The sequence below is a fragment of the Argopecten irradians genome, chromosome 15, assembly GCF_041381155.1.
Source record: "Argopecten irradians isolate NY chromosome 15, Ai_NY, whole genome shotgun sequence".
NCBI classification, from domain to species: Eukaryota; Metazoa; Mollusca; class Bivalvia; order Pectinida; family Pectinidae; genus Argopecten; species Argopecten irradians.
In genome coordinates this window covers 8,793,826-8,805,557 of record NC_091148.1, presented here as the reverse complement: position 1 = coordinate 8,805,557, position 11,732 = coordinate 8,793,826, and the positions used below count along the sequence as shown (strand labels likewise).

At 34.5% G+C, this 11,732-nt stretch overlaps 1 protein-coding gene across 6 annotated transcripts in view; it reads left to right on the top strand.

The window, feature by feature from the left end:
* Positions 1–1,136: 1,136 nt before the first annotated feature.
* LOC138309427 (uncharacterized) overlaps positions 1,137–11,732 on the top strand; it is a 44,584-nt gene continuing 33,988 nt past the window's right edge. Inside the window, exons 1-2 of one of the 6 annotated variants that reach the window (XM_069250613.1) lie at positions 9,019–10,097; positions 11,041–11,193. The gene's annotated coding sequence lies outside the window, so the exon portion shown is untranslated. Of the gene's footprint in view, positions 1,346–2,263; positions 2,728–8,643; positions 8,989–9,018; positions 10,098–11,040; positions 11,194–11,732 lie in introns of those variants that run through there. The other 5 variants (XM_069250611.1, XM_069250616.1, XM_069250614.1 and 2 more) reach the window with 5 other exon arrangements.

Below are 11,732 nucleotides of genomic sequence, written 5' to 3'. Positions count from 1 at the left end.
TGAAATAAAGAAAAGTTGAAAGCATTGAGAGCGAGGCTGCGGAAATGTAACCACGGACATAGTCAGCCGGGAGGACGTTTTAGCATTCGTATACTTTAAATTAATTTCTATGTACGCAGACAGATTTTGACGAGAAAGTTTATTTTTCTATTCCATAAAAATATACTGGATACATTCACACCATTTTTACCGACTTTAGCCATCCTTGCCCGACTGTTCACTTTAAGTATGGTCATAAATAATTTTCTATTGAGGCCGCTGGGGTGTGGAACAGTCTTCCAAATGAATTCCGAAGAGTAGAAAACTTTTCGGAGTTTGAAAGACTGATCCACACCTGGGACGGCCAAATATGTCAGTGTGCCATTTGTCTGTCTTTTGCAGAATTATCGCTTGTGTCATGTGTCCTGCTTTGCTGCCTTGTAATTCTCCTGTGTATACTTACATATTTCTTTTATCCTGTGTTCTGTATTATGAAGCTTGTGTATACACTATATGTATCTGTAAAAGCTTTGTCATGTTTACGCATTTTCGTTTATTTATCATTAGTCTTTATTTATGACACTTTGTCTTTATATCATATGGTCTTAATATTTCTTTTTACGATCTCAAATTAAAATGCTTCCTTTTAACTCACACTATATAAGTGTATAATCTGTCAATTTTTACTTTTCGCTATGTTATCATATTTGTACATTACACTTATCTGATAGTGTTTTAATCCCTACCTTTAGTAACACAGTGTTTGTACAAATTCGAGTGTTCATGTTTAACTAACGTTTTTGTTTTACCCTCTAATTTCCGTGATACAAGCTTATATCTTTTGATTTTCCACATTTTGTAATCTTTGTGTTGTTAACAATGCATATATACTTTTGTTTGTCGCGATGATAGCTCACAAGAGATAATGTTATTTGTAAGAAATATGCGACTTTAAATACAATATATTTATTGTATTGTATTTGTATTGTATTGTACATATATGTAGACAAAAAACGGACAGACATCTTTTTTTCATAAAAGTCTATGACTTCAGAAGATATTGAGATTAAAATGCTTAACTAAAACTTTGCATTCCAAAATAATTCTTTAAAATTAAAGAATATTGATAAAGCTGTGTCCTATGTTATTTTTCAGGCGGGAAAATTAGAAAGACCAGAAAATCTTTTTAATTTTCCCGCGAAATTGATTGTGTGTAAAGAATTCTAAAAATAGATTAGGCTGTGGTGGTCACATGATCTGAAAATGGCGCTATCGTTTTAATGAAGATACCATGACACAACCGACAAGATGTGGTTGGATGGCGTAACTGAAGTCACTGACGATTTATCTATATAGGCATGTAACGGTAAGTCCATGTATTGTATTACTCGTAAACGTGTATACATCTATGTCAACTGACTGTGTAAAGGTTTTATATAGTGGATATTGTGTTTGTTAAATTATAAACAAATGAACGTTTACGATTGTACAACAGTATACGTGTATCTGTATATTTCTAAACATGTGTACAGTCACAGGAGTTTAATTACCTGTCAATAATTGAAAAATGCATTTAGCATATCTAAAAACCACTGAATCTTACGAATAAATAACCTCAATATCAACTGTACTGATGGGAGATACAAGTTGTTAACAACACAGGGACATGTAGTATAAATTATGGGTATGTTTTAATATACAATATAGGCATATATGTTAAGGTATTGTTTATAGATTATTGACAAAACAACAAACTTCTGTGATAATACCATGGCCAGGTAGTGGTAAGTTTAACACAAAGGTAAAGTGTACGTCTAACAATACAAAGTTTATTCACAGGTCCCTGGCTCATTTTAAAATGTATAGTACTGAATCTTATATACTAGGTACTACTACATGTATTTAAAAAAAATGAGCCAGGAACCTGTGTTTTATAATGTTGCAAGGCTTTGTCGGGTCATCTCAATTATATATAATTGGCTTTCCGTGTCGAGCACCAAAATCAGCCCTGTACTGTAAGATACTATTATTCTGTTTATCCTGAAATCATTTCCTTATCAATGGCATTCAAAACGAATGCAAATATTGTCGATTATTTACTTGTTTTCACTTGAAGCAGGAAAAGATTTGTTCACTTAACCGATCGAAAATAGTGTATTCCTTTTCACTGCTGTGGGAAAAACAAATCTGAAACAGTATGGAAATACTTAAACAAACATTAATTACCCATCAAAGAATGAGTTTATAATATGGGTTTCAGTATCGTAAAAATGACGTCATTCCGATTAGTGGTGTTCCGATTAATCGATTTAGTCGACGTCGCCTCGTTTGCTCTGGAAAATCGATTAATCGATCAATGATTTCTGTAATCGATTTCAAAATGACTAAAACGAAAAAAAATACGAGGTACAGATATAAGATGAGAAAGACTTCGAGGCACGCCGCTTTCCGGTGTGCAGCAATATAGTGTTTACAATGTATCTGTAACATGATGTAACGCGGTTTCTGATTGGTTACTGGATACGTTTCCGGTGTCGCTGCAAGCGCTTCAGCTTCCAGTAGCAACATACGATGAATGAACATGGCGACAAATACGACAGACGAACTAACTATACGATCATCCGGGGGCAAAACGTTCCCGTGTGTGGAATTTTTTTGGATTCAAAAGAATAAAGGACAGCTGTCCTCCGAAACTAGACATGGAATTTGTCTTCTGCAAAAAATGTGGAAACAAATACAAATTCAATAGTAAGTAGAATCGTCGGAACGTGTTTTTCCCGGAGTTTTTATAATTACTGTAGATCTATATTTGAAATTTTAAAACATGTTAATTTATTGCAGAAATTCTGTATTCTTCACAAAATAGTCAATAATTTTGCGGTCTAGTGGTGAACTTCAGTGACATCGTAAATATCCTATATTAAGATTAAGGAAAATGAAAGTAGAACCACGTTGTCGTTTTCGGTGGCTAACTAGCATCGCTTTTAGTTTTATATATTATAACATCGTGATAGCACGATGATAACAATAAACATTAAATTTAGATACGTAAAACGAAGTAATATCTGTTAAATCAGTCATATTATCGGATACAAAATGGTATAAAAGAATACATATTGGCAACCGTATACGTAACACACAACAATTTGAAAAAGAAAAGAAAAAAGCAAACAAGAACTTTGATTTTTGTAACATGCAAGCCCGACAGAGCAAACAAAATTAATCGATCATTAGTCGATGATCGATCGTTTTAAAAGGATGATGATCGATTGTGAATTTATGAAGTGATTCCCAACACTAATTCCGATGAATGAGACGGTGGTCAGATTGTTTTGGCAGGATTGAATGGTGTTTCAATCACCGGAAGCAGAGATTAAAATATCATTGGGATAAGTAACTAGGGCTATTCTCGCGATATCACGTACCCACCTATTGTTATCGTAAACGGATGAACGGTTACTGCAAGACCAAGCCGTGCGTCTGCGCACTAATAGCTGGAGGCGAGTTATCATAGTGTTAGCTCATGAAGCTGTGTACGGCATATTACGACTATATATGACTATACGACTATATTCAAACCACTAAACATCGAAAAGTATCTCATAGCTTTTTTTACTGTTGCATTAGAGACGCTAATCTCATGCATGTATATTTAACCATTTATGTAAATATTACCATATATCTATATAAGCCAAAAATGGCTTTCCAATGATGTTGGACTGATGAGATACTGATGAGATATTTCTGTGTTGTTTTTTATGAAAAAATGTAAAATTAAAACCAATGCATTGAAAATTCTGTAAGCAATGATCAAAATGTTGGTAAATTTTGGTGATTAATGACATATTATAAAAGCTTTTCTTGATTCGTTAGAATGAAAAATACGACACATATAAATTTAATGAGTTTAAACCTTGAAAATTCAATTTTGCTTTAGTAAAAAAAATTGCTTGGTAAAGCAAGATATTTAAATGAATTATATTCAAATTTCTGGTAAAGCGGAATATTTACATTTCACTTAGATTTCACTTTTATTTCAATATGGTTCTTTGCATTATAAATAAAGCTGTTTGGGAAAATTAAGATTAGAAAAATATTATCTAATTTACAAATTTACTGCATAGCCTTCGAGACTCAAACACAGGTAAATAGACCCCCGTTGAGTTAAGTGAGGCGATGACCTGGGGCGGTGGCCAGGTGTTCTGGCCGACGGTTCACCTGATGACAGTATGACACCTGTGATTATAGCAGTTGCAAATCACTTTCCGTTAATTAGATGTCAAATTATGCTATCTATCACAGCTCGATCGGCACTGTATCTCTTCGCCATGATATATTGGGTACCTTCGATAATTTGTTAACACTTGTACTTGAGCTTTAAAAGTTTCCATATGTACAAACTCAATCAATAGAAAATTAATATTCGAAAACTAAATAAATGGAAATCAGTCAATTATTGAAATCAGAGTACGTGGTTTATACTGTGCTGTCTTTCACGACCCTATCGGAACGGTATCGTCGCCATTATAAATTTAGGGTAGCTTCGATGATTTGTGTACAGTTTTACCTCCGAAAATTCAAAAGGTTCAATATGTTCAAATTAGATCAATTTAATATATTAACATTTAAAATTTACCAAGCAACAAATATTTGAAAACTAAATGGAAATCGGTCAATTATTGGAATCAGAGTATGTGGGTTTTATTATATTAATATTTCACGGGGCGATCCATTGTATCGATCGAGGAAGTAATCATGCCGGGATGAGGACATTCACAGTTAGCATTATGTTTATTTAGTGTAACACCTCTACAATTATGAAAATGTGATGGATTATTCAAATAAATTAAATTTTCAATAAAGAGTAAACTTTATGCTATTTGGTTTATTTTCTGTTCATCTCCTGAATTATAGCCTAGATCGCTTCATCGGATGAAGCGTAGTTTCAATATGGCGTCGTTAGACTGTACTCTACTGTAGACACGCGATGCACTCTGGGATAGCTTCCGCTCCGGGCGTCGTTAAGTAAGGCTATGAGGTACCTTCTTATCCCTACTATTTAAATCTCTGCCGGAAGGTTAATTAAAAGTTCAGAGTCAATATAGAAAAAGTTCCTTCAGATGTGGAACAAATTGACATGATCATATTGATGGTAAAGCATTTCATATATTGATGAATAAAGCACAGGTACCATATCTGGCAGTTAAGTAAGTTATCCGCTAGTACATTTTATGTGCAGCAGTTGCATGATAAATATTTTTAAATAAGAATTTGCCTCAGTCCAGTTGGCATTCCTTTTGTCTATGAATGCCAACTGAAAGACGTTCAATGCTTAAATGAAGAGTATAAGTATTGTTGTTTTATGCTTAAACCGTTTATACAATTGAGATGGGGACATAACTGTGTGTGAAATACGGGAGGTCACCATGGGGACAACGAAGCAACCCATGGAAACACAATGTTTCATTTCCTGCATGTGATGTATTTCATACACTGTAAATCAACTTTCTTTCGCAGCTTTTTAAATTTCCCGATTTTCATTTCAAAACAAGTTCACGAAAATTAAAATTCGCAGATTGAAAAATCAAATGAAAATTACTAAAAATAAATATGATGTAGAAGGTACTGATTCACAGAGATAAACTTGTGAATTTTATTGGGATCACAAAATTCGCGATTTTCAAAGTAAATCGCGTGTGAAGGAAAGATAGTTTACACAGTAAACCCAGGCACTATGAGGCAATAGTGCCCTTTCTACCAGGACATAATGGGTTTAGTACATCACCCTGACATGAAACCGTTTTTCATGTCATCGTAATAGAAGTACGTCAAGTGATACCTCGCAATGCTATCTTCATTTCCAAACCACGTTGTTACAAAAGTACAACATAATATATTGAATTGTCGCAGAAATATGGGATTCTATAAAACATGATTCAGCTTCATGAAAATTAAAAGTAGATCAATATAGAACATTAGTGAACTGTCTTCTGTAGAAAAGCAACATTTGCTTCCATCCCCGCACACAACAGCCTGTCCGCCATCTTGACGTCTTGGTCGAAGCGCAACGTTATAATGACCTCATGTAATGGGAACGTCACAATACATTCACGTTCAATTTCGCGCCACTTCAATAGTGCCCGCTTGCCCGGACACTATTGCAAATAGTACCCATGTGTGTAGTCAATCAGAATCCAGTATTCTATCACATGATGTACTAATAGAAGGATTAATTGCCAGCTGTCAATCAAACTGCCCGTGACTAAATGCGTTTTGAATTGTATGTTATTTGATGTTTGCTGCTACATTGAATGGAAACACGTACATGTCCGATGACGAGGCATTGCTTCATACTGACTTGCGTTTGGTCAGTGCTCAAGAATGTTTCTTTACATATAAGTAGTAACGGGATTGAACTGGGTTGATCATCGGTGGCCAGGTATACGTAGCTTCTGATCAATCAATAGACCATTTGGCTAGTGTTCGTATGTCACGGGTTCGAGCAGGGCCAGCTCTTTCGATCCATTTGTTACATTTTCTTCTCTCCTCGTTAAACATATACCAGGTAAATTAATCTATATGTGCACAGTGGATTCACAGATATATATCAGATTGTCTTTTACAAGTGTAACAGGAGAGGAGAGAATGTAATGGATTCGAACCCGGGACCTCTAAACACTAGCCAAAGGCTCAACTGATTGAGCTACCTGGTCAACTTTGATCGACTATGCAGGCCTAAATTCTGCCACTACACACAAAGATAAATACGTACCATACTCTCATGTTATATGTCATCCTTGATACTCCAGTGGTTACTACCACTGACATAATACCCATACATGGGAGGCCGTCTTTACATGACCATAGCTGCATACGATCAGGTATTTTATTTAAACGATCTATAAATGTCTTGATTCTTGGAAGCACTATTGTCAAATATCTGTCCTCTATTAAGTGCAATATGAATTTATTTAATTTAAAGACCCCGCAGTATTTAATTGAATTCAAAGTTTATATGTTCGTTTAATTAGCGTCAAAAGAAAAATAAATTCTAAATTTTAAAGAAATACAAAGGATGGGTATTTGCCTTGGTATTTCTTTATTTCGATGTAAATAAATGACTTCCTATATGAAACTAAAACTCAATGCATTGGTAGCATCCTTATGGGGTTATACAAATTTTAGGACTTACCCCCTGCCTTAGGGACAAATGTGTCAATTTTGCTTTTTACATATAAAAAAATTCTATAAAACTAATCATTGAATAGCGTAATATGGTGGAGATGAAAAATTATACAAAACATGTGACTGACCCACCAGTAGCCTGAGGTTGGGCCGAAATAAGTCAATGTTTTCTCTTTCCAACTGTGAGAGTTTTTGTAATAATTATTAAATAAACCAGGTGAGCGACACAGGCCCGCTTAGAATACTAATACTGCATCAATAATACAATCCAATTAATTGAAACAATTGAAGATGCTCCACTGCCAACAGAGCATAAATTATATTAATCATTTGAGCAATAATTGGTGTTTTATGGTGTATATGTATGTTTAATTAACACAAAAAATAATATAAAATTATTTATTTCGCCTTTGGTGCATGTGCAATCAGTACTTCATTCCATATAGGATATAGTGCCACGGAATTTTTTCGGGATGCAATTAATTATTTTTTATATTTTAACTTGAAGTAAAATTAGAAGCTTTTAATAGTGGTAATGGTGTAAAGTAAGTAACTTTTGTAATTGAAGAAAAATACTCAATCGTCTGCTGCTGTTTTGATAATATGAAAATATACCATTTATCAGCGATGGAGCATCTTTAACTCGCACAACATGTTGTTAATTTATACACTTAAAGGCCCACTACCTTTCCGAAACGGCTTTTAATTTTTAAAATGGGAATGTAAAATGAGATGGATAATTGTGTAGAGTCGCAAAAGTTATTAACTTACCGTTAATACTACACCAATCATCATCTCCTAAACAAAATAATTAAAATAAATAAAATGTTAATTTTCATAACGCGGGTCGTCTTATGTTTCCCGCCGACGTCCTAATTACCGCGCGGTAGTTGAATACTACTGCGCCAGACGGCAAAACAGCGAAATGATTCTCCACAGTTTTCATATATTACGCAGGAAATCTTGCATTTGTTTGGTGTTGTAACCTCATCTTAGGCCATCGATATGTATTTTCTTATGTTATTAATGTTTTTAAGAAACCTATAAAATTTGCTCCGGAAAGGTAGTGGGCCTTTAATAGTGATGTGAGAAAAAGACTTCTTCCATCAGTGTACAAAATGAACACATATTAGACTTTGACACATTATTACACATGTGTTTTATAGAGATGTGTCCTGGAATCTACCGAGTCAAACGCCTGTGATCATATGAAATCTTAAATGATGCATACAATGAAAATTTACGTAATAAGTATCACAATAGTTCTTTATTAGCATCTAATAGGTAAAAATTAAAATTAAAATTTTAGACCGAAATGCATGACATATCCTCATTCAAAAAATGTGTGTGAGAAATTTTATATTGGCCCCGTCCTGGTGACGTGTATCCAAATCCTTGATGTTACAAGAAATATATATCTATATTGGCAACATCGTATTACTGACTGAATACCTAGGGTCGATATCGTTGATCAGTTAACATTACTCTTTTGTCAAAAACCATCGGCTTTGCGTCATCTAAGACCACCGAGGATTTTCAGACAAAGAATTTACTCCCTTCATGAGGAGCTCCTTATTTCGTAATTAACCAACTGAACTGATTACATGATAGATACGCATTGCATTATAATAAGCGTTAACCGGGCACGTGTGTCATTGCATTGCCAATCTGTGCTTTACCAATTCAAATATACAAGACCTGTTTACTTCAATCAAGTCAGACACATTCACCGGGATGTATGTTGTATTAGAGAAATGCTAGGAGTTCAGGAGTGGAGGTTTATATTAATAACAGTCTTGGTTGCTACTTCAGCTGGAGAAGACGGTACATATTTTCATGTCATTGATCCATGAACGAGGAAAACTGTATAGCTTTCACAGTAACTGATGGGATATATTCAAATACTAGCAAGCATTTACAGTAAAATTATCCATCCGCTTATTTTTAATAAGCGGATGGACAGAATATCAGTGATAGTAACCCCTGGAGTATCGAGGATGGGTTTATGTATGCTAATTCCTTTGATTTGAAGATTACAGAGAGAACGACACCAAACTTCAAAGCCACGCAGTCAACCACAGTGTTCCATATATTACAGGGTGGATATAATATCAGTGATAGTAACCCCTGGAGTATCGAGGATGGGTTTATGTATGCTAATTCCTTTGATTTGAAGATTACAGAGAGAACGACACCAAACTTCAAAGCCACGCAGTCAACCACAGTGTTCCATATATTACAGGGTGGATATAATATCAGTGATAGTAACCCCTGGAGTATCGAGGATGGGTTTATATATGTTAATTCTTTTCACCATAATCCTTCTACACAATATATCTTGATAGTTGATTGATTTACAAGTGAATATTGTTAACCAGTTTGCACACTGCGCTTTAAATTTCTTTTCTACCAAAGAATCCAAACATGAACCAGTGACACTAATACTGTTATTTGATATCACTGAATAATGGTTCGTGCGCCTATACTTCCTTATTTTTGAGCGTTCAAAAATATTTTAGTTGGGATAATTACCTTAGTGTTATTATATGTATTGTAAGCTCATTGTCTGAGATTAAATACAAACTCCGAGTATTTTCTATTGATATAGTACTTACCTGTACGAACACCTGCCCTTAAGGAGATATAGCAGTGCTGTGGTTTTAACCCAGTTTTCTTACTAATCGTTACCGCTCAAAACAGACCCACACAGTACAGTGAAATATACTGGGGTACAAATCTATATTGTAGTGATTTCACGGAATATTGCCTATATGTTATGTACAGCACTGGTGGTATATTCTGCAGCACCGCCGACGTCCTCATGAACAGAAGCCATCCCGGCCTCATTGTGTGTTTTGTATATATTTCACAATTGTAACTTGCATTGGTGTTGATAAAGAAATTATTTCTATCGATGATGCTTGTGGGAAGTGGTGAGTACATAATTCATTGTTATACCACAGGCATTTGGCTCTAACAGTTATAGATGTATATATATAATACTGTGACACAGTATTACATATATACCAAATGCCTGTGGTTATACAGTACATTATACTTGTCTAAACCAAACCTTGTCTAATTCGGATCCCTGGTTACTCTGGCGTTATTGTATGTCATTTTCCTTCTTGATCCATAATGTTTAAACCCTGTACATTCTGAAAACCTGGTTATACTGACCAAATATGCTGATTGTGTGGTGACGGCTGATTTAGACAAGTTACATGTATGTACTATGATAATATTACCTGTCTAAAGTGGATGTCATCGGGACAAGCATGTTTGGTCGGTTTAGACAGGTTTTCAGATTATACAGGTTTAGCTAACTATATTTACAGTTTACACTGACATGGACTCAATAACCATGCTTTCTAATATTATCATTATCAGTGTATAATGTAAGCATAACACGCGCGGCAATTCTATATTGTTAGGGGAATAGTCGATGACGTAGCAACGTGGGGTCATGACCCCACTTTTGGCGGGAACCTATGAATGACTCGATTCCAAACAGCTGTTCAATCGAATTCTTTGACGATGACTGGAGAGAAAAATTATGGGCATTTTATTAAAAAATATGCAACTGCCGCGGGAATAAATAATATTCATTTACTTGAAGAACTGTAAATATAAGGAATAGATGTTGATTTTGTTGAGATTATGAGGGTATAATGATAATGGAGCCTGTGTAAATTTTATGTAACCCGGCTTCGCCAGGGTTACATAATCCCGGGTTACATAATTAACATGTGCTCCATTATCATTATACCCACATAACCTCAACAAAATAAACATCTATTCCTTAAGTAAATTAAGGAAAATGCTGTACTAATTAATTAAGCTGAAATAGACATCTGGATTAGACAATGTTTGCAGTGCTCTACATTACGCTCCAATACAAGATATAACAACATCCTGTTGGGGGTCACCTCGATCTGCATGACCCCTTGACTAGAATCGGAACATCTCGGTACATACTGTTAGCCGTTCATCCTTCCGAATGAATCAACCACATCAAAGATTTTGTAGGTGAGGACACACTGATTGGCTAATCATAGGGGTCCTTCTTGTTTTCAATACAATACATTAAAATCACATTGATCGGTTATTTAGAATCATGAATCTACAAATAATATTATGAACATCCTCGATGCTCCAAAATGCTGAAGTTTTAGGCATGAGTGAGTTAATGTGATGTCATTGTGATCTATATTTTGACCTATGACCTATAACTGCGATATGCATCATAGCTAAATTTCACAGTGATTCTGAAATATCTGAAAAGATTTTGAAGTATAAATGTCTAAAGTCTCCAAATTATCCAGTGTAAAGCTTTCTTTAAATTCAAGTGTCTAAAAATATGAAATGTAATAATTTGTTTTCCTCAAGCATCATATATGAATATTTTAATTTTTAGAATTCATGTATTCATAAATATAAGTGCATTAAAGATAAGATAATTATATAATCATTTGATTAAGCTTAATCATTAACAGATTACAATTTTGTCACTTGTGTTTCTGAGATATCATTTTATCAAGCTTACAAACATATACAAGTGCACCTGT